Here is a 22,951-nt window from a genome sequence, read left to right as displayed (position 1 = left end):
ACACGTTTGCTATCGATTTAATTAGCCATTCATGGCGTTTAGTGACTGAATGTGGAACATGAGCTATAAGACAGGATGCAGTGGAGATCACTTGAACAAGCATTAACGCAAGAGTTACCTAACCTGGATCTGAATCTCAATACATGGATATTGTTACGTTTCGCCTACGACGCGCGGTTTAGCCGGCGCCACTGCAACAAAGCGGCAGACATTTTGGCCCGTTCGGCGTCGCCGCTACGCTCCTCGCCAAGCGCGTCCAGGCATGTTCCGATGCCACGTGTCTTCATGTGCGTGTGTGAGTGTATGTGCCATTGTGCCCGACCGGAGGCGATACGACAGTAGGAGTCACCTTCTCCTCCCAGCCATTGTGCCCGACCGGAGGCGATACGACAGTAGAAGTCACCTTCTCCTCCCAGCCATTGTGCCCGACCGGAGGCGATACGACAGTAGGAGTCACCTTCTCCTCCCAGCCATTGTGCCCGACCGGAGGCGATACGACAGTAGGAGTTACCTTCTCCTCTTTGTGCCCGACCGGCGGCGCCACGACAGTATGCGTCACATTATCCCATTGTACAATCACGTGCTCGTCTATTGAGGGGTTCCTTCTTGCCCTCAACTGCGAGAGTATAAAAACAGCTGCCCCCGGACGCCAAAAGAGGGCTCCGATTTCTTCTGTTGAGTAAAGTGCACTCCCGTCTCTCTACTTCGGTCAACCTGACCGCCAACTCTTTGCGATGTTAAAATAAACAAGTTGTTTTGTTGTTACCAGTCGACTCATGCTTTGCCGGGACCTTCGGATGCTTCCAGTTGTACCCCAGGCCGCCAGGCCAACGCTACCCTTGGGGCTTGCGACCCAGGTGCAACAACGGGCGTCAGCGCCGAGTTCCCAACAACTCGCGCCAGCAGTCCGACCACAACAATATTTTGGTAGTTGTGCTTGACGCGATAATATGGCCACCGAGACGGGAAAGTCGGACAACTTCGTGTGCAGCAGAAGAACGCCAATGAGCAAGATGATTTCTTATGATCCCTGTCGAAACGGGGCGGTGACAAATAGTCACCAAGGCGGGTTGAGCTAATCATGTAATCTATGCATGATTATCAGTCCAGCATTTTGCCTATATCTCGTTAATATTTTCTCTCTTTCATAAAACCTCAACGTCTACCTTGTATGGTTATATATGCCTCTCACAGACCCGGTCCTATCAATTAATTCCCTGCTTTTTTTTTCATCGATATCCTAAACGTCGCTTGCTTATCACGACTGCTGACCAGTTATTGCTTCCATCCGCTTGAAATCCCAGCGCTTCTGGATGGTGGCCGGTACCTATGAATCTCGATTTTCGTATTTCATTAGGACGTACTGAATTGCCTTCGGATTTTCCTGTAGCAGACACGTGCCTCTGCCTGTTGCAAATATTTGCTTCGTTATAATTTAGCCCTTGAACTGCCGTTTCTGTTATAGTACATATATTGTTTTCTAATTTCTTTCTTACATTTCTTGTATACCTCCATGACATTTCGTGTTTCATTCCCTTGCATCCCATTTAGTGTCTCTGTGTCTTTTACTTTCGTTTTGATGACTCCTGCTTATCTATTTATGCTTTCACTACCCTGTACTTGGTTGCAAAGTTCCTTGACCTTTTCCTCTATTCTGTCTCAGTATTTATGCACTCTACAAATATTTGTGCAATTTAGCCACTCATTTTATTTTATACACGCTCCTGAGTCTTTCTTGAAACATGACTTTACTCGGCGCTTCTTCGACTTTGATACAGGCTGAACCCATGTCACCACGAACTGCCTCACTTGTGGTCGTGTGGCGTACATATCCACCAACATGCGAAGACCACGAGAATAACAAATCGCGGTGCGTGGCGTGTGCGTGCACGGTACGGCTGGGAGAACGCTTTCCGCCAAGCAAGCGGGTTGACATCTTCTACCGGTGTGTCGCCCTTACCAGTCGCTACATAGGCAAAATAGTTTCGTACACGACAGACTGGAATGTTCAAGATATTGGCAGACTACAAAAAATTACATATGTTAAATGCGGGCTCCTATATGAACGAGAACGACGATAAGTATTCCTAATTACCGCAGGATAGCAAAAGCAAATGCCCTTAGAACCTTATGATCACACAACTGGGCCAAAACCACGTGCAATCACACTCCGGTGGCAACAAGTAAGCAAACGTGGTTATAATTCCGGTGTTTCTATGATGCGATAAGTCGCAACACAAATTACGTGCACTTGTTTGCGATTGGTGCTCCGTGGACGCTGGCTCTATGTTTTTTTAACGCGCCATTGATGCGGACCCCACACTACAAGAACTATTAATCCGGAGTGTATGTCTGCGCTTATGACAGCCGTAGTCGGCAGTGTGCAAACAATTTAATGAAGAGGTTTGGTAGGCACGTGAAAGGTGAAGTGTTGTTTGCGCCCACTTTTTCTCCCTCGCCAGTTTCCGTCCTGCTTATTTGTTTGTTTGAATGTTTTTATCCTTCTAGTTGTAGCCTAGTAGTTTGAAGACTGTCCAGGTCTGCAGATTTTGGTTCGCTTATTCGGCAGATCAACTGCGTTGCAATGGTGGCGGCAGTTGTTTTCCCGTACTAGAAAGTCTAATTGTTCAACTGTGGTGTTATGTTTTCAGGAACCAACTATGCGTTTTCCATAGAAGTTACTTACAGGTGCCAGTTCCAATTTCTTTCTTGAGTTAAGAGCACACCAGGCAGTACCGAGTTTACTTTTACTTCACTAGAAACACTGCTAAACCATTCCAGCTCTTGGCTGGGACTTGGTAGGCTTGCAGGCATCGCTTGCCATGAGGCATACCGTGGCGGAACGAGACTACGGAGTTATGTTTTTAATGAGGCTTTATTGTCTTCGGACACACAGGCGCTCGGGCACACACCATCCGTTGAAAGCGCGAATCAGTCCAGGTCTGCAGACGCACCCAGTGACGCACTTGAAAGCGCAGGCCTGCGGCGGAGGCTGGCCACAAATTGCGGGGCAGGCAGTGCTGCACTGGGAAAACTGCTCACCGGGCCCGCAGCGCCGACCAGGAAAACCACCTGCTGTGCGCCAGTTAGAGTGAATACATGGGAAGATTTGCTCAGCGACAATGCCACTGCTAGCATGGGGAGTTTTTGATATTAAGCTATCTTCAACTTTTGTCACTAAAAAGTTGCCCCCATGTCCCTAGCGGTGTCCCTTTGCCTATGCAACCCGTAAGCCTGGTTTGAATCACAATTTTATTGCTGGGAGCTGCTTTAATAACTTGTTATTCGCAACCATGCGAAGAAAATGACCAATAAACGGCGCAAAATTACAAAAAATACACAGCGGGAATTCATTATAATGTTTGGTTTAAACTACTTAAATAACCTAGTTATGCTTAACAGGAATTGGAAACGAAGTTAACCCTTGCTTTAGTAACCTTTGCCATACTGGACCACCAGCACTGGGTAGCCGGGTGGCTGCAGCCATAAGAACGGTAAAGGTGGAACTAGAATAAATGCAATTGGGGTGTGCTAACGGCTTCACTTTTTATAGCTGTGATCACAACGTTCTTGTTATCACAACGGTTATTAACTCGATGAGCATTATTAGGGTTATTCACGCCGGGGGATGCCTGCCTGGCATGTCTCAGACCCTTTTCCCGCTGACTTCAGCCAGTGGGTAGTCCATCGCCTTTGGGCATCCGGGGGAAAAGGGTACGTATGTGACAGTTCTGAGTACCGCAGCCTTCTCGGGCAATTCAAGAATCACTTGCGACGAAAGCTGAATGTCCTCGAGCTGCTGTAGCTAGTGCACGGACTCTGGACTCGTTGGCTGTCGCTGGAGGAAGCCGTCTTACTGGTTCAGCACTCACAATGCCCGAGACGGGTTTTTCTCGAGTTTATACTGGCATGCTCCCACCAACAGTGACCAACATTGCATTCTATCTAGCTACAGTGCTGACGAGCACTGGACGATCTTCCCGAAACAGACCAACAAGCGGCTTGTGGTCAGTGACCACCGTAAATGTTATCCGAAGTAAGCTTTAACGAAACTTGGAAACTTTGAAAACTAGCTATTCACGATTCAGCTCGGAATAGTTGATTTATACTTTAGATAGTGTTCGAGAACAAAATACGAGGGGTTTGTGCACATACCGCACTCGGTGAAAAGAAACTGCGCCGATGCCGTTTGGCGACGCATCGCACTCGAGGCGCAACGGCAGTGAGACGTCGAAGTGTATAAACGTTCTGGCTTCGCACAAACGGTCGTTTGACTTCTGAAATGAATCTTGCTGTGCGAAGCTCCATTTCCAACGGCGCTCCTTGGTGAGCAGCTTACAGAATGGGGACAGTAAACTGACCGTGTTAGGGAGGACTTGCTGTAGTACGTGAGAAGGACCAGGAGAAGGACAGAAATTGTGCAGCACTGCCAAAATGGAGAGCTTTAATAAAGGTCCCCTAAGGCGTTAGACAAAGTTCTTTCAGTGGACAATATGTGCACTGAAGGTTCGCTTTGTAATAAATTCTGGAACCTAAAATATATTCAAGCACCGTTGTTAAGGTGATAAAATTTGCGAGGAACCTTTCGCTTCTATGAAGATATTCTAGAAGAGTTGACTGTTGGGCTAGTTGGTCGTCCATATTTGAAGTAGTAACTTAGCGCGAATAAAACCACGGTAACAAGAAAGACGGACAAGGACAAGCGCTTGTCCATGTCCGTCTTTCTTGTTTCCGTGATTTTATTCGCGCTAAGTTGCTACTTCAAATATCTGTAAGGAAAGGTTGGGATCGAAATTATGTATGTCTTTATGATCTAGCCAAGCACTTCTGCAGAAAACTAGATAAACGTGAACACTGTAAAAGCCATAGGTGCAAGGTGACATACTGCTACACGCGTGTGGTATTGATTGTTTGAACGAGGCGCGTGGGCACCATCACTTGAGAAAGGAGGAGGAGGAACGAACTGGGCTCGCGCTGTGTATTTAACCGGTAGGCGCTGCAACCGCTGTTGTAAATAGTTGCTCTTCTTAGTGACTCGTCCTTCGCGTAACATTGTGGTGGAGGTGCGGGGTAAGAGCGGAGCAAGAGGACATGGCAGGGGTGTTTGGAAGCCGGGAAAACTGTGCCACGACGCCGCGGCTTTTGGCTACCTCGAAGTGGCGGCTTTCTTTGACGATGGCGTCGACGGTACAAACGTCTTTATAGACGAGTAAATTGAAGGCGTCGTCCGCGATGCCTTTTAGGATATGGCCCACCTTGTCAACCTCGGTCATGTGCTCGTCGACTTTCCGGCAAAGCGCGAGCACTTCCTGTATGTAGGAGACATACGATTCGGTCGACGACTGGACACGGGTGGCAAGCTCTTTCCGCGCAGCCTGTTGGCGGCCTGACGGGTTGCCAAATAGGTCGCGAAGCCGCTCTTTGAAGATGACCTAGCTGGAGAGCTCGATCTCATGGGTGCGAAACCAGACACGCGGTGTCGCGTGCAGGTAAAAGATCACATTGGCAAGCAAAATGCTAGGGTCCCAGTGGTGGCATTGGCTAACACGCTCATACATGCTGAGCCAGTCGTCGACGTCAACGTCATTTTGGTCGCAGAATGTCCCAGGATCACGGAGACTACGAACCGTAACGTACGTTGTGGTTGGCGCCGCAGGTGTAGGTGGCAACGGGGTGGTTCCATCGAAAACAATGGCTGAGAACACGACGGTGCGGCCGCTTCGGAGCTCCGTGGCGAGGAGCCTAACCTAATTTAGTAAATAGTAAACATAGCGCAGGCCAGCACCCGCTACTCAAAGCTGAAAATTTCTTAATTTGGAAAAGACTTAACGTCAACCTATTTCACGCTAACACGCTCATACATGCTGAGCCAGTCGTCGACGTCTACGTCATTTTGGGCGCGGAATGTCCCAAGATCACGGAGACTAGGAACCGTAACGTACGGTGTGGCTGGCGCCGCAGGTGTAGGTGGCAACGGGGTGGTTCCATCGGAAACCATGGCTGAGAACACGACGGTGCGGCCGCTTCGGAGCTCCGTGGCGAGGCGCCTAACCTAATTTACTGAATAGTAAACATAGCGCAGGCCAGCACCCGCTACTCAAAGCTGAAAATTTCTCAATTTGGAAAAGACTCAACGTCAACCTATTTCCGACAGTTTATAGGCAAATTGTGATCTTATCCTAAACTAACGAATTCCCCTTATTAAGAGAGACAGGCAGCCAGCCATACGAACCTGATTTTCCGAGGGCGCCAATTTTTCATCTAGTTTACCCCTCTTTGATAATAAAGTTCTTGCCGAAAACTTCACTCCACCTTTGGCATAACCTTCGCGTTCGTGCCTCAAATTGGCTACCAACGTGCACTTGTTCTGTATTATTCAAATCATAACATGCCCATATGTTAATATGGAAATCAATAGTAATGTACAAGGCAAAAAATGGACATATTCACTTTTATTGCCGGAGCCTCATAGTGAAAAACAACTATGTAATATGTTGTTCACTTCAGGTTTATATCGCTATTGAATAGGCTACAGACGCTGCCTTAAGATGCATTTGAGTGACTTTAACGTGCATAATAACACTTACGTTGGGCTAAAGCAAAGCCGACGAGCAGTGCAATCAACAGTGCAGCTGAGTACTGGAAACAGGATCGCATCTTGTGATCCTGAAAGCGAGTATAAACACGTACCTTGTGAAAAGGTTTTTAACGGAATGCTTCCCGTCGAATGCCGACAAGTCATTATTGTTAAAGTACAATGTTGAAAAATAGGCAGTAGATATACATTTTAATGCCTCTGGCATGAAATTATGAAGTTATAGCGCAGTGCCAGTCAATTCCTGTCTGTGGCTATGACAGACGCGTGTACTGTTGCCTATGTTATGATTCGTTAAGTAATTTAGCAGTTATTATTCCATACAGCCCGATTCAAATGAATATTAAGGCTCCTGACAGCGCGAAACTCAGCCATAATTTTGTAAATAAACCAAGGATCAGTAAACCGTCTTTCACAAGTTGAACGTCGTTACAGACCGACTCCTGGAGTTAAGTTGGAAAGAGAGAGAGAAGGAAGTAAAGTCCAGCGATGCTGGACGGTTCCGTTTGCTACCCCACACATGGAGGTGAAGGAGGGAAAGAGATGCACACGAGTTTGTAAGGAACCCCCGCTTAGGAGGGATGCAGCGTATCTGTAATCTGGCATCAGTTTTCATCGGGTTCCTGTACTGTTGAGCACTCATGTCGTATTTTTAACCAATGACGGGTAAGACCAGGATCACGAGATGTGACCTTCGGCCATAGCTAGATCGCCCAGTCTTATAGAAGTGCACCGGCTGGTCTTGCACTGTCGTTTAAGCGAGAACAGTGGCAAATTATGTGCTCTATTGTCTCCTCACATGTGCACTGAGTGCGCATAGGGAAAGTGAGCCATTCCAGCGCAAGATCAGCACGAAATAGAGAATGTAACAACGGCTTACAGCCCAACAGTGCTGCGTCCCATCGTGATAGGTTTGACGCTAAGTGTAATCGTAACGACGAAAGTAGGCTCCTTTCTGGCTCCACTGTGGAGGCTTCTGTGGAGTATTTGAGGGACAGAGTACAATAATGCACGCACGATAGCGAAGCTCTTTTTACAGTGCCCACCATTGACAATGGCGTAACGAGTGTCGGCGGTCCGGCGTGATCAACACATGCACCTATGTGATTACCGAAGACTCAAGCCCACACTATGTTGCAAAGATACCAGATGGCGTTGTCAAGTTCCACATATGCAATGTTTGTCCTCATTTACTGTTCTTCTCTTGCCTCGCACTACGCCGTTGTCGGCCACAAATGGCTACACGGTGTGTGATGAGAAAATACCAGGATTTGAACAATATATCATGACAAGATATGACCCGAAATTTATATTTAGGTTCTCAGAGTGTGCTGTCGGCCAATATTGAAACATATTCGAATGCAAGAAATGCGCTGCCGTGTCACCTATGTTCAAAGGCAGGCGCACAACGACGGAGACATTCTTTATACAAAATACTGCATCCGCTCAATATTCTTGATAGTATCAAGAAAACAGTTTAGTGAATGGCTTTAAAGAAAAGCTCAGACAAAAAGTGACGATTCCCCAAACCCCCTGATTCAGCAACAATAGAAACATTGCAGCTGCACTAAAAACGTGTGCAAAACCTAATTAACATGTTTTTGACTTTTCTATGGACACAGTCTATATGCAACTCAAAATTCTGGTAGAGACTTCTGTGGAAATATGGGTCACCAGGACATGTGATTTTTTTTTTATATTCATGAACACAGTAACATTAAGGCTGGCTAGTTATATCATAGAGGAAATTATGTAGAAAGTGGAATAATCACACTCTCTATCCGTGGAAAAGGCGATGTTGAAAAAGCAAGTTCTGCAGCTGTTACACTAAAGCTGAACACTTTATCATTGACAATGGTAGTACATGAAATCAAGCGACAGCTTTAGCGTAGCTCCAATATTGATATGACGGTTTATTGGGCAAAGCGTGTTCTTCCAAATTTTAGCATTAACAAGCGTTACGAAACAGCAAATGTTAACGTGCCGAACTATAATCGTACTTGAGGTTATTTTTCCTTGTCGTAGTTTCAATGGCGGCTGTAAAAATGTAGACAAGTCTGTCCTGTTTTTTCGAGCACCAACAATCCGAATAATGGCTAGTTATTCTGAATGGAACTAGGCTGAAATTGATGAAAAGTACAAAATTGTGAGTTCATGTATATGGATGCGAATTCGAAGACTCCTTGATGGAGGACTCTTTATAGCGCTTCAAAGTCCTACGTGCAAGCACTGGGTTCCACGCGTGCATTCCATGCAGATGAAATGCTAGAGAGAATATTATACGTATTATACTTAAAGTATTTTCCATAGTTAACATTACCTCGTCTTATGCTCAAATTTTTTTGCATAGATCTTCAACCATGAGCAATGCATGATAAATTTCTGCGCTTGGTGACGTGTCTAGTACCAATTCTTGCACTGTTGAATTTAGGGACACGTATTCATGAAGACACAAATAAATGCTTTCGTCTCGTGCAATATTATTTTACGGGAATAAACATCCGTTATGTAATACGTAATTTCCTATTCGCAAAAGTTCTGCTTCTTCAAATCGGTGGTATCAAAATCAAACACTAGTGTTGTCCGCATTCAAAACTCCTAAGCATGAATCCTACAATAAGGGAATGTGATTATGGAAAATTCCTCAATGGGCTAGTTGGTTGTCATGAACCTAATGTAATACTTAGCAACAAGGAAAGTCGACAAGAAAGCCAAAATGAAAGTACACATTCTTCGGACCCACATGGTACAGCTGCTTTTCTTTTAGAGGTTCTTGCTTCTGGTTCCTGAGTGGTTTCTACAAACTTCACGGGCTGGTTAAAAAGTCTCAAACAAATTATTCACGGGGTTCAGTATTCGCAGCACATACACTCTCGCAGCTGCGTATCATGGTTCATCAAGTTGGGCGCTTTATTTATGCCAAGAAAACACCAATTACGATGTCGGTATTCATTATATCCGGACAGGTCGCCATTGGAATCTGAATCAGGCAACGTTTAACGCTAGAACGTTATCTAGTGAGGCAAGTCGCGCAGTGCTATTGGAGGAATTAGAGGGCAGTAAATGGGATATAATAGGGCTCAGTGAAGTTACGAGGACAAATGAAGCATATACAGTGCTAAAAAGCGGGCACGTCCTTTGCTAGCGGGGCTTAGCGGAGAGACGAAAACTTGGAGTCGGATTCCCTATTAATAAGGATATAGCTGGTAACATGCAGGAATTCTGTGGCATTACCGAGAAGGTTGCAGGTCTTGTCGTGAAACTCAATAAGAATTACAAATTGAAGGTCGTACAGGTCTCCCCTCCTACACCCAGTCATGATGACCAGGAAGTCGAAAGCTTCTATGAAGATGTGTAATCGGCGATGGGTAATAGAAAACAAAATACACTATACTGATGGGCAACTTCAATGCCAAGGTAGGCAAGAAGCAAGCTGAAGACAAGTCAGTGGGGGAATATGGCATAGGCGCTGGGAATAGCAGCGGAGAATTATTAGTAGACTTTGCAGAACAGAATAATGTGCGGATAATGAATACCTTCTTCCGCAATCGGAATAGCCGAAAGAGGACGTGGAGGAGCCCGAATGATGAGTTAAGAAATTAAATAGACTTCATACTCTGCGCTAACCCTGGCATCGTACAAGATGTGGACGTGCCCGGCAAGGTGCGCTGCAGTGACGATAATAAGAACTCGAATTAGCCTAGACTTGAGGATGGAACGGAAGAAACTGGTACATCAGAAGCCGATCAATGAGTTAGCGGTAAGAGGTAAAATAGAGGAATTCCGGATCAAGCTACAGAACAGGTATTCGGCTTTAACTCAGGAAGGGCACCTTAGTGTTGAAACAATCAACGACAATCTTATGGGCATCATTAAGGAGTGCGCAATAAAAGTCGGTGGTAACTCCGTTCGACAGGATACCAGTAATGTATCGCAGGAGACGAAAGATCTGATCCAGAAAGGCCAATGTATGAAAGCCTCTAACCCTACAGCTAGAGTAGAACTGCAGAACTTTCGAAGTTAATCAACAAGCGTAAGACAGCTGACATAAGGAGGTATAATATGGATAGAATTGAACATGCTCTCAGGGACGGAGGAAGCCTAAAAGCAGTGAAGAAGAAACTAGAAATTGGCAAGTATCAGATGTATGCATTAAGATACAAAGCCGGCAATATCATTAGTAATATGGACGAGATAGTTCAAGTGGCTAAGGAGTTCTACACAGATTTATACAGTACCAGTGGCACCCACGACGAGAATGGAAGAGAGAATAGTCTGGAGGAACTTGAAATCCCACAAGTGCCGCCGGAAGTAAAGAAAGCCTTGGGGAGTTATGCAAAGGGGGAAGGCAGCTGGGGAGGATCAGGTCACAGCAGATTTGTTGAAGGATGGTGGGCAGATTGTTCTAGAAAAACTGGCCACCCTGTATACGTAATGCCTCATGACCTCGAGCGTACCGGAATTTTGGAAGAACGCTAACATAATCCTAATCCATAAGAAAGGGAACGCCAAAGACTTGAAAAATTATAGACCGATGAGCTTACTGTCCGTTGCCTACAAACTATTTACTAAGGTAATCGCAAATAGAATCAGGAACACCTTAGACTTCTGTCAAACAAAGAACCAGGCAGGATTCCGTAAAGGCTACTCAACAACATACCATATTCACACTATCAATCAGGCGATAGAGAAATGTGCAGAATATAACCAACCCTTATATATAACTTTCATTGATTACGAGAAACCGTTTGATTCAGTCGAAACCTCAGCAGTCATGGAGGCATTACGGAATCAGAGTGTAGACGAGTCGTATGTAAAAATGCTGAGATATATATAGCGGCTCCACAGCCACCGCAGTGCTCCACAAAGAAAGCAACAAAACCCCAAGAAAGAAAGGCGTCAGGCAGGGAGATTCGGTCTCTCCGATGCTATTCACAGCGTGTTTACAGGAGGTATTCAGAGACCTGGATTGGGAAGAATTGGGGATAAAAGTTAACGGAGAATACCTTAGTAACTTGCAATTCGCTGATGATATTGCCTTGCTTAGTAACTCAGGGGACCAATTGCAATGCATGCTCACTGACCTGGAGAGGCAAAGCAGAAGGGTGGGTCTAAAAATTAATCTGCAGAACAATGAAGTAATGTTTAACAGTCTCGGAAGAGAACAGAAGTTTACGATAGGTAGGAAGGCACTGGAAGTGGTAAGGGAATACATCTACTTAGGACAGATAGTGACCTCGGATCCGGATCATGAGACTGAAATAATCAGAAGAATAAGAATGGGCTAGGGTGCGCTTCGCAGGCATTCTCATATCATGAACAGCAGGTTGCCATTATCCCTCAAGAGAAAAGTCAATAACAGCTGTGTCTTACCAGTACTCTAAAATTATGGGGTTTTACGTGCCAAAACCACTTTCTGATTATGAGGGACGCCGTAGTGGAGGACTCCGGAAATTTCGACCACCTGGAGCTCTTTAACGTGCACCTAAATCTAAGTACACGGGTGTTTTCGCATTTCTCCCCCATCGAAGTGCGGCCGCTGTGGCCGGGATTCGATCCCGCGACCTCGTGCTCAGCAGCCCAACACCATAGCGACTGAGCAACAGCGGCGGGTTCTTACCAGTACTCACGTACGGGGCAGAAACCTGGAGGTTTACGAAAAGGGTTCTACCTAAATTGAGGACGACGCAACGAGCTATGGAAAGAATAATGATGTATGGAACGTTAAGGGATAAAAAAGAGCAGATTGGGTGAGGGAACAAACGTGAGTTAATGACAGCTGAAATCAAGAAAAAGAAATGGCATGGGCAGGAAATTAATGAGGAGGGAAGATAACCGATAGTCCTTAAGGGTTGCGGACTGGATTCCAAGGGAAGGGAAGCTTAGCAGGGGGCGGCAGAAAGTTAGGAGGGCGGATGAGATTAAAAAGTTTGCAGGCAGACATGGCCACAATTAGTACATGACCGGGGTAGTTGGAGAAGTTTGACAGAGGCCTTTGCCGTGCAGTGGGCATAACCAGGCTGATGATGATGATCGATCATACCTATTTCAGGAATTTTTCCGGTGACCCACTAACATAGGATAACCTTATCCCACGCCATACTGGAGTAAATTTCAATACTCTGCTTCTTAAAAACACGTTTGACGGGAAAGCGTCAAGTGGCTCACTGAGCAAGAAAGCCGGCATCCTGTGCCTGTAGCAGCGAAGCAGCACCTAAACTGCCATTGACTGCGATGGCACGTTAAGAGCGCCCCTCGACGGAGTTCCCATTGGCCGCGACTCCAAGGCACGGGCGTGCCTCCGAAGAGTGGGCGAAAGGGAACACCAGCTGCTTCGATGGCGCGCCATCTGTTGCGTCAGGGGAGAGGGCATAGCTGCAACGCCAAATCACCGTTGCTCTCGAAAGCCTGTGCTATCCGCACATTCTTGCACACTATCGAAAGTTTACACCCTTTAGGGTATATATTTGCCGCACAACAATAATCGTCATCTGTCTTGCCCGCATTTCCTTTCTTGAAAACACTGCGCTCGTTACTTTCCTGTCGAGAATGCTCTGTCATGCTCATAACGCGCATGCCGTTCGTGACTTGGAAGTATGGGCTCGCAGCGTTAAAGAAAGGAAATGCGGATAAGACAGATGACGATTATGGTTGTATGGCGAATATACACCCCAAAGGGTGCAATTGTATTTAGAGTGTAAATGAGTTTACACCCTTTGGGTTGTATTTTGTCCGCAAACAATATTCGTCATTTGTCTTGCCCACGTTTCCTTTCTTTGACGCTGCGAGCCGGGTACTTCCTACACTCGTAGGCAAAGTTACACCCCTCGGGGTATATCTCTGCCATACAACGATAATCGCCATCTTTCTTGCTTGCGTTTCCTCTCTTGAAAACGCCGCGCCCGCTACTTTCCTGTCGGGAATGCTATGTCATGCACGTAACGCGCATGCCTTTCGTTACTGGAAAGTACCGGGCTCGCCACGTTAAAGAAAGGAAATGCGGACAAGACAGGTGACGATTCTTGTTGTGTGGCAAAAGGGTGTAAGTTTGCTTAAGAGTGTAGTCACGAACGGCCTGCGTGTTACCCGCTTGACACGGCATTCTCGACAGGAAAGTAGCGAGCGTTGAGTATTCAAAAGAGAAGACGCAAGCAAGGCAGATGATGATTATTGCTGTAGGACGAGATAAGCGCCAAAGGGTGTAAGCTTTTTTTTTAGAGTGCAGGTCCCTAGTGCGCGCAAGCTCTCGCCTGCATTCTAACTGCGCCTCGCTAAGGCGAAATAAAACACGACAATGGTCTCAACGCGCTAGCTTGCGCACCAGGAGTTCATAACTCGAGGGACCGCTCAGCGGTGTACAGTTGGACATTGTTACGTTTCGCCTACGACGCGCGGTATAGCCGGCGCGGATGCAACGGACGCTGGGGCTTCGTTCAAAGCGGCAGACATTTTGGCCCGTTCGGCGCCGCCGCTACGCCTCCCCGCCAAGCGCGTCCAGGCATGTTCCAATGCCACGTGTCTTCGTGTGCGTGTGTGTGTGTGTGTGCATATTGGTGCCCACGCTTGTCGAAGCGCGGCAGCCGGGGAGAGGAGCTCCCCCAACTGTGAAGCGAGGAGGTCTTGTCGGCGCCGGCCCGGCGGATGCGTCGCCTACGCGTCCCAACGTTCCCGAGCGGCGCCGGCCCGGCGGATGCGCCACCTACTCATCCCAACGTTCCCGAGCGGCGCCGGCCCGGCGGATGCGTCACCTACGCGTCCCAACGTTCCCGAGCGGCGCCGGCCCGGCGGATGCGCCACCTACTCATCCCAACGTGCCCGAGCGGCGCCGGCCCGGCGGATGCGCCACCTACTCATCCCAACGTGCCCGAGCGGCGAAGTCACGTGCGCGTCTATAGAGGCGTTCCTTCTTGCCCTCAACTGCGAGAGTATAAAAGCAGCTGCCCCCGGACGCCAAGAGAGAGGCTCCGATTTCTTCTGTTGAGTAACGTGCACTCCCGTCTCTCTACTTCGGTCGACCTGACCGCCCGCTCTTATGCTATGCTTGAATAAACAAGTTGTTCTATTACCAGTCGACTCATGCTTTGCCGGGACCTTCGAATGCTTCCAGTTGTGCCCCAGGCCGCCAGGCCAACGCTACCCTTGGGGCTTGCGACCCAGGTGCAACAACGGGCGTCAGCGCTGAGTTCCCAACAACTGTCTGCCAGCGGTGGGATCGCGACAACGGAGGCCAGCAGCGAAGATATGCAGTTGACTGTATGCTGAGCAGCACAACGACCATCCGGGAGCAGTGCAACGAGCCCTGTGTGATGACTGGTTGCCTGCAGCGGAACGACTGCGCTGAATTCTTGGCTGCGAGGTTTGGTGAGTGCGGGACTTTCTTCTTCTGAGTTTTGCCAGGCTTTTGTTAGTGTCAGAAACAGAGCTGGTAATTGTGGTTGTCGTTACTGCCGGGTTAGTTTGCGGCAAGACAATAATAGGCAGTATACAAAGCAGCATTCAGAGCAGCCATGGATTTGAAGTCGTTGCGCAAACCGAAATTGCTGGACCTTGCAAGAGAGTTGGGTCTGGATGTCTCAGACAAACTCAGAAAACCAGAACTGCTGAGGGCTATTCTTGAGTTAGAAGCTGAGGATGACGAGCTGTTGGAATGCCTTGAGACCATTGAGGAGAGGGAGACTGCAAAAAGACAGGAGCGCGAACTTAAAGAGCAAAAAGAGAAACAGGAGCGCGAACTTAAAGAACAAAAAGAGAAAGAAAAAGAAGAGCGCGACCACGCTTTGGAAATGAAGCGTCTCGAGGTAGAGATGGAACGCGCTCGTAATGGAAGTCAGGCACACGGTGCAGGAGAACGAGTATTGTTCAAAATGACTGACCTGATGCGGCCGTTTAAGCTTGGAGAGGACATTGGTTTGTTCCTGGTTAACTTTGAGCGAACGTGCGAGAAGCAGGGGTTCTCTCGGGAAACGTGGCCACAGCGCTTGCTCACTTTGTTACCCGGCGAGGCGGCCGACGTAGTCGCTCGCTTGAATAGAGAGGAGGCAGAGGATTTCGACAAAGTGAAATCGAGTCTGCTAAAAAAGTACAAGCTGTCAGCAGAGGCGTTCCGTCGGAAGTTTCGGGAAAATGAGAAAGCCAGAAGTGAGTCATATACGGAGTTTGCGTACAGGCTTATGTCAAACATGCAGGAGTGGCTCAAAGAAGAGAAAGCGTTTGGTGACCACGAGAAAGTTCTGCAGTGTTTCGGGCTAGAACAGTCTTATAGTCGGTTACCTGAGAACGTGCGGTACTGGGTCTTGGATAGGCCAGACGTTTGTACAGTGGCTAAAGCCGCCGAGCTAGCCGAGGAGTTTGTGACGCGTCGGGCTCGCGGAGCTAAGGACGGTCAAAAGGGTGAATTTGGCTCGAAGTTTGAGAGGCCGAAGTTCACGCCCATGAGATTAAAGGGGGACACACGTAGTGCGGATGCGAGTGAAAGCAGTCCGACAGAACGTAAGGAGACGGCGGCAGCCGAAGCCGAACGCAGAAACGGTTCGAGACGAGGCAAGCGCGCGTTTGTTATAGATGCCAGAGGCCGGGTCACTTTTCGGCGCAGTGTCCAGAAACAAAAACAAAAGTTGTGTTTTTGTCATTATGCAGCACTGACGAGAACATGAAGCTTCTCGAGCCTTACATGCGAGACCTCCTCGTGAACGGGAAAGAGTGCCGAGTGCTTCGCGATTCCGCAGCTACGATGGATGTAGTTCACCCCTCTTACGTAGAACCCCATATGTTCACGGGCGAGTGCGCATGGATCAAGCAAGCCGCGGAAGCTCATAGCGTGTGTCTGCCGGTAGCAAAACTGCTTATTGAAGGACCTTTCGGAGCGCTTGAGACGGAGGCCGCAGTGTCATCTATGCTGCCCCCCCCAGTACCCGTACCTATTTTCGAACAGGTCCGATCACCTCCTGCGCGAGAAGGGGCTTTTGTTTGGTGAGGCTAGCGTTCAGGCCTTAACCAGATCGAAGGTTCGGGAGCTCGCGGCAAAGGCGGTAGTTGCGGGGCCGACGTTGTCAAACAATGAAAAAGGGTCAGAGGCGCAGCAAGCTGATATTCAGAGCACGCCCGAACTGAATAAAATTGAGTCTGTAACGTTAAAAGCACCAGATACTGGAGAGGAAATTACCGATGCGGGAAAGTTAAAAGAGCTATCTGCAGATTTGCTCATCGCGCCTACGTCTGACGGACTTAATAGGTTGCTAAAAGTCAGCCGGTCGGCTTTGATAGCCGAGCAAAAAAAGGATGGCAGCCTAGAAAACATACGCTGCATTGTCAAGGAAGGTATCGCCAAGAAAAATGCTCGCTTTGTGGAAAGAGGTGGGGTCCTGTACCGGAAGTATCTAGACCGCAGGGGAGTGGAGTTCGATCAGCTGATCGTGCCTCAATGCTATCGTGAGGATCTGTTGTGCTTGTCGCATGGGGGTTCGTGGTCCGGACACCTAGGAGTTAAGAAAACTAAGGACCGTCTCTTGCAAGAGTACTATTGGCCAGGGTGTTTTCGGGACGCAGACCATTTCGTGAGGACATGTGACACCTGTCAGCGGGTGGGCAAACCAGGGGACAAATCGAGGGCGCCGTTGAGATTGGTACCTATCATTACGGAGCCTTTTAGACGGCTCGTTATTGATACAGTGGGACCTCTGCCGGTAACAGCCACGGGGTACAGACACATTTTGACTGTGATCTGCCCAGCGACAAAGTTCCCTGAAGCAGTGCCGCTTAAAGAACTCAGCTCAGTTGAAATAGTCAATGCACTACTGTCCATATTTGCGCGAGTTGGTTTTCCTGCGGAAATCCAATCAGATCAGGGCACAGTGTTTACTAGCGGTTTGACGACAACTTTTCTCGAAAGGTGTGGGGTAAAGCTGTTACACAGCTCAGTGTACCACCCACAGTCGAATTCCGTTGAGAAGCTCCACTCCGTCATGAAGCGCGTGTTGAGAGCATTGTGTTTTGAACATCAAACTGACTGGGAGCTGTGTCTGCCTGGGGTGATGTTTGCATTAAGGACCGCGCCGCATGCGGCTACGGGGTTTTCGCCAGCTGAGCTGGTGTACGGTCGCTCGCTGCGATCTCCGCTTCGCATGCTTCGAGAATCGTGGGAAGGCAGGGGCGACGACCCAGTCGTGGTGGAGTACGTGCTTAGGCTCCTCGAACGCTTAAGAAGGGCACAGGAGTTGTCAGGTGAAGCAATGGCAAAGGCCCAGCAGAGGGCCAAGGTTTATTATGATCGGACAGCCAGGGCCCGTCGTTTCGAGGTGGGCGATGAGGTCATGATATTGCGCACATCGCTAAAAAACAAACTAGACGTGCAGTGGGAGGGCCCAGCACGAATTGTTCAAAAACTGTCGGACGTCAACTACGTGGTGAGTCTGCCAGGAAAGCGGAAAGCACAGCAAGTTTACCACTGTAATCTGCTCAAACCTTATAGACAAAGGGAAGCAGTGGTGTGCATGATGGTAAACGTTCCCGAAGAGCTTCCGGTCGAGCTTCCGGGACTAGGCTCAGTGACCAACAGGAAAGACACCGATCAAGTCATTAGTGACTTAATCAGTAAAGCACCGCTGTCGCCTGAGCAGAAAACCGAACTACACCAGCTCTTACAAGAGTTTCAAGGTCTGTTCTCTGAGAGGCCTGGTAGCACTTCTGTCCTTACTCATGACACAGAACTTACCTCCCCAGAGCCAGTACGATCCAAGGCGTATCGGGTGTCACCCCGCCAGAGCGATATTATGGAGGCTGAGGTAAAGAAAATGCTACAGCTCGGAGTTATTGAGGCGGGTGAGAGTGATTATACCTCCCCTTTGATTTTAGTTGAGGTACCGGGCAAGGAACCTCGTCCTTGCGTCGACTACCGCAGGCTTAATTCCATCACTAAGGATCAAATTTATCCGATCCCTAACATCGAGGAGCGCCTTGAGAAAGTTAGTAGCGCTCAGTTTATTTCCACCCTAGATCTTGTCAGGGGTTATTGGCAGGTTCCACTTACAGAAGAGGCTAGTAGGTATGCGGCGTTCATTTCACCAATGGGAACGTTCCGTCCTAAAGTTTTGAGTTTTGGTTTGAAGAACGCGCCATACTGCTTTTCAAGCCTCATGGATAAAGTGTTGCGGGGACAGCAAGAATTCGCTTTACCGTATCTAGACGACGTAGCGATATTCTCCGCATCCTGGTCTGAGCATATGGCCCACTTGCGGGCAGTGCTAACCCGCCTGCGCGATGCGGGCTTGACAGTCAAGGCTCCCAAGTGCCAGTTAGCACAGGCCGAGGTTGTCTGCCTCGGTCACGTGATTGGTCGGGGTCGTCGCCGCCCCTCTGAAATAAAGGTGGCCGCTGTGCGAGACTTCCCGCAACCGCGCACGAAGACCGATATTCGGTCGTTCTTAGGTGTCGCCGGCTACTATCAGAGGTACATCCCCAGGTACTCTGATATCGCGGCTCCCCTGACGGATGCTCTAAGAAAGACAGAGCCGCAAACAGTCGTCTGGGACGAGACAAAGGAAAGAGCTTTTAGCGCCCTAAAGAGTGCCCTAACAAGCCAGCCTGTGCTACGATCGCCCGACTACACAAAAGGGTTCGTTTTTCAGTGCGATGCTAGTGAGCGAGGCATGGGCGTTGTACTGTGCCAACGGGAAAATGGAGTAGTGGAACACCCCGTCCTGTATGCTAGTCGTAAGCTGACCAGTCGTGAGCAGGCGTATAGCGCCACCGAGAAAGAGTGTGCGTGTCTCGTGTGGGCCGTTCAGAAATTGTCATGCTATCTAGCCGGCTCGAGGTTTATCATTGAGACAGATCACTGCCCTCTCCAATGGCTGCAGACCATCTCTCCCAAAATTGGCCGCCTCCTGCGCTGGAGCCTCGCTTTGCAACAATATTCCTTTGAGGTGCGTTACAAAAACGGGAGTCTCAACGGTAACGCCGATGGCTTAAGTCGAAGCCCCTAACGTAGGAATCAGCCTCAAAATTGTTTGTTATTGATGTTTTTCTTCCTGAGGCAGGATTTTTAACATATTGCTTTTGTGTAGTGTTTCAAAGTGATGATGTGCTTTCTAGTGCAATTTTCCAATTTGTGGACGCGTTCTGGGTGCTGCTAGACTACTGTAAGGAACTAGGCAGTGGTATAAAAGGGGAAAGAGCCTGGCAGGGCTTAGTGAAGGTTGTGCCGTGCTTGCTAACTGACCGGTTGAGTGTCGGCGTAGTTCTAACGCTTGCCGGGGACGAGAACAAAAATGTCAACTCTCCCGAAGTCACTTTTCAGTGTCCTGTGTGAACCTGAACGAGAGAACGAGGCCTTCTCTGTGCGCTGCGCTCAAGAAACGTCGAGGGACGCCCGACTTCGGTTATGAGCATCATCGAGCGACATCCCTCCGGACAGCGGATGCAGTCCCCTGACCATCGGGATCTCCTTCCCCCAGCGGGGCGGTCTGTTACGTTTCGCCTACGACGCGCGGTATAGCCGGCGCGGATGCAACGGACGCTGGGGCTTCGTTCAAAGCGGCAGACATTTTGGCCCGTTCGGCGCCGCCGCTACGCCTCCCCGCAAAGCGCGTCCAGGCATGTTCCAATGCCACGTGTCTTCGTGTGCGTGTGTGTGTGTGTGTGCATGTTGGTGCCCACGCTTGTCGAAGCGCGGCAGCCGGGGAGAGGAGCTCCCCCAACTGTGAAGCGAGGAGGTCTTGTCGGCGCCGGCCCGGCGGATGCGTCACCTACGCGTTCCAACGTTCCCGAGCGGCGCCGGCCCGGCGGATGCGCCACCTACTCATCCCAACGTTCCCGAGCGGCGCCGGCCCGGCGGATGCGTCACCTACGCGTCCCAACGTTCCCGGGCGGCGCCGGCCCGGCGGATGCGCCACCTACTCATCCCAACGTGCCCGAGCGGCGCCGGCCCGGCGGATGCGCCACCTACTCATCCCAACGTGCCCGAGCGGCGAAGTCACGCGCGCGTCTATAGAGGCGTTCCTTCTTGCCCTCAACTGCGAGAGTATAAAAGCAGCTGCCCCCGGACGCCAAGAGAGAGGCTCCGATTTCTTCTGTTGAGTAACGTGCACTCCCGTCTCTCTACTTCGGTCGACCTGACCGCCCGCTCTTATGCTATGCTTGAATAAACAAGTTGTTCTGTTACCAGTCGACTCATGCTTTGCCGGGACCTTCGAATGCTTCCAGTTGTGCCCCAGGCCGCCAGGCCAACGCTACCCTTGGGGCTTGCGACCCAGGTGCAACAACGGGCGTCAGCGCTGAGTTCCCAACAACATTATAGCTTCCGCATTCGCAACTCATATAAAGTGATTATGTGTCCTCCGAATTTTTTTTTTCGTAGCTACACGTTCTGGCTAGGGCTTGGTTAGGCAACATCGTTATGACGTGATAAGCAGATACGTATGTGGTTGACACGGTGCATTTTCCGTATTGCTGTAACAGCCGCTATTTGCTGTTAAGAGCAAAGATCTGTTTTATACAGAGGGAAAATATTTTTCATATGTCTTGAGAGAAATTTAATTATCTGTCCGTGTAGTAAATTATGCTTGGTCGCGTGCCATCGCATTGTTCGTAGGAATATCTTCTGCGACCAAGGATTAAATGTCTCACATCTATCAGCAAGAACAAATCATAATCATGTACAATAAAGCGATTACTTCATCGTCTAACAGTGAGGCTGTTCTGGCACTCCTGGCACATCTTGTAGCAGTGCATCGGGGCATGATCTTTCGCCAGTTCTAGCGAGTTCCTTCAGCAAAAACGACGTCTTTCTTGAGCTTTTCTTTGATAGTTGTGGATTTTGAGATAATCCAGCTTTTTTTTAGCGAATTTGCATACCGCTACTGTGCACCTTACGTGTGTAACAACCATTTCGCAGGAATTGACCAATGCACTAGCATTTGCAAACAACACGATGGCTGGTTTTAAAAAAAAGAAGAAGTAAATCGCTGACCGTCATACATGAAAATGCAAGACGGTAATAATGAAATAGGTTTCATATAAATTTTATCGCAATATAGTAAAAGAAGACGTATTACAAAGGTATGCCATGACCTCTATGATGTCATTCACGGCGCAACTAGCGTCAAGGAGGGCGCTATTTTTTCAGTATTGAAATGTTAGTAAAGTTCAGAGTGAGGGCGCTCAGCCTTTAGCATAATTGAAGTAGGCGCATCCTCAAGGCTCGCAAATGAAACTATGCTCACGTGAATGATGATCAACATTATTTCTGCGAAAGCCTTCGCGAAAGTCTTCCTTAAACGGCGCGTTCCGGCCAGTTATCTACGCACGCCTTTATGAGTAACGCGGTCAGAGCGCGTTGCCCCCAAAAATAAAGTGGCAGCATCTACAGATTTAGCGTACTGCATACTTACCTTGATCCACAGGACTTGTACGAACTCAGTCACCGCGAATCCTAAAGGCGCTTGTCGCTTCGCTGGATCGCGGCCGCAGGTCAACAAGTTGGCCGCGTGCTTTTATGGCAGCGGAACGTTATGCGCATGTGTCTAGGAAAAGAAAACGTAGAGGACCCGCGATTGGGCGCCGCTGTCTCGAAAAAGCGTGGGAGTGTCCGGCCAACTAAAGATAATGGAAAGAACAAGACAGGCGCGCGTCACTGTGGTCGGCACGTATACAATCGCCGCCGCGAAGGGACTGTAGCTTTGCGATTGCTGCCGTGCAATCCCTCCTCTCCCACGCCGCGCTGCTGGTCGCAGGCCTTTCGCCGTGCTATACAGCGCACGTTTCGCACGAGGCCAACAAGACAAGTGTACGCAAGCGTGCGGCACGGGTTTTGTTATCTTCGTAGGTGCGGCGGCCGCTGGCGAGAGCGCTCCACTGCAGAATTTGCTCAAGTGCGGAGAAAAATAATTGTCGCAATCCGGGAAGCTCGCGAACTACCAGCGTCCGCCTCGCAGGTGTCGCAAAACGCTCTTCGTTGCGAAGCTGAACGTTTCTCAACGTATTGATTTCGCGTTAGCGGTAGCTCAAGCTGGTATCACGAAATCGCTTCCTTACGTGTCTTACGAAATTTCTTGTTTTCGAAAGTATTCGTATAGTTAGGATTCCTCTCAATGCATTTTTTTATGTGATGTCTCCCTGAAGGCCAATTCATTCAGTTGTTATATTGGTTTTCCTTAAAGGGCGCCTCATCAGGTCATATAAAATTTTGGTTATGCGCTGGAAGTTGTTACGTGCCCTCGAAGGAGTAATCCACCACAAGAACTTTTGAAATTAGTTCATTAACAGCAGAACTAAATTGTTGATGTGCCGCGAGCCCGTGATTTCAGGAGGCAAGCGTCACCGCCAACATAGACACTCTCTCCGCTTGCCGCGTCTCGCATC

General features: G+C 48.8%; 1 long non-coding RNA gene across 2 annotated transcripts; it reads right to left on the bottom strand.

Annotated features, from left to right (window-relative positions):
* Positions 1-2,874: 2,874 nt before the first annotated feature.
* Positions 2,875-22,291, bottom strand: LOC142571168 (uncharacterized). Of its 2 annotated transcripts, none has more exons than XR_012825784.1 (3): positions 21,982-22,291; positions 6,588-6,666; positions 2,875-3,075 (listed from the first exon to the last, which is right to left on the bottom strand). It is a non-coding gene; the product is annotated as an uncharacterized LOC142571168 (long non-coding RNA). The 2 variants fall into 2 exon arrangements; XR_012825785.1 differs by having other exon boundaries at positions 2,875-3,072.
* Between the last annotated feature and the right edge of the window lie 660 nt (positions 22,292-22,951).

The sequence above is a fragment of the Dermacentor variabilis genome, chromosome 2, assembly GCF_050947875.1.
Source record: "Dermacentor variabilis isolate Ectoservices chromosome 2, ASM5094787v1, whole genome shotgun sequence".
Classification (NCBI taxonomy): Eukaryota; Metazoa; Arthropoda; class Arachnida; order Ixodida; family Ixodidae; genus Dermacentor; species Dermacentor variabilis.
This window is presented reverse-complemented; position numbering and strand designations above follow the sequence as displayed.